The sequence below is a fragment of the Propithecus coquereli genome, unplaced genomic scaffold, assembly GCF_000956105.1.
Source record: "Propithecus coquereli isolate 6110/MARCELLA unplaced genomic scaffold, Pcoq_1.0 Scaffold89, whole genome shotgun sequence".
NCBI lineage: Eukaryota > Metazoa > Chordata > Mammalia > Primates > Indriidae > Propithecus > Propithecus coquereli.
Window position 1 is genome coordinate 1,653,027 of NW_012155173.1, and position 610 is coordinate 1,653,636.

The window sequence follows — 610 nt, forward strand, 5'->3', positions numbered from 1 at the left end:
TAATTTTTTAGATAGGATCAAAATACTACTAACCATAAAGGAAAAAATGGTAAGTGGATTTTATTAAAATGTTTTAAATTATGTTCTTCAAAGTTAAGAAAATGAAAAGGCAAAGTCACAGACTAGGAAAGATATTTGTAATATCTATAATTAAAATAGTGATAAGAAAACAAACAATCCAGTAAGAAATGAGAAAAAGATTTAAACAGGCACACCCTAAAAGAAGATATGCAAATGACCAATGATATATGAAAAGACATTCAACATCATTGATTGTCAGGGAAATGGAAATTGAAACTCCAGTGAGATGTCACTTAACACCCACCAGTAAAATGACTAAATTAAAAAGGCTTATGAATCTTGTCATAATATGGGACGATTAGAACTACACTGCGCAACATGGTACAATTACTTTGGAAACTATTCAGCTGTTTCTTGTAAAGTCAGATACACATTTATCATATGATCCAGCAATTCGACTCCAAATATTTATTCAAGAGACATGAAGACATATCTCCACAAATGACTTGTATCAAATGTTCATAGTAGTCATAGTCATGATAGTCAAAACTAGAAATGATCTAAATGTCCATCAACAAGTAAGTGAATA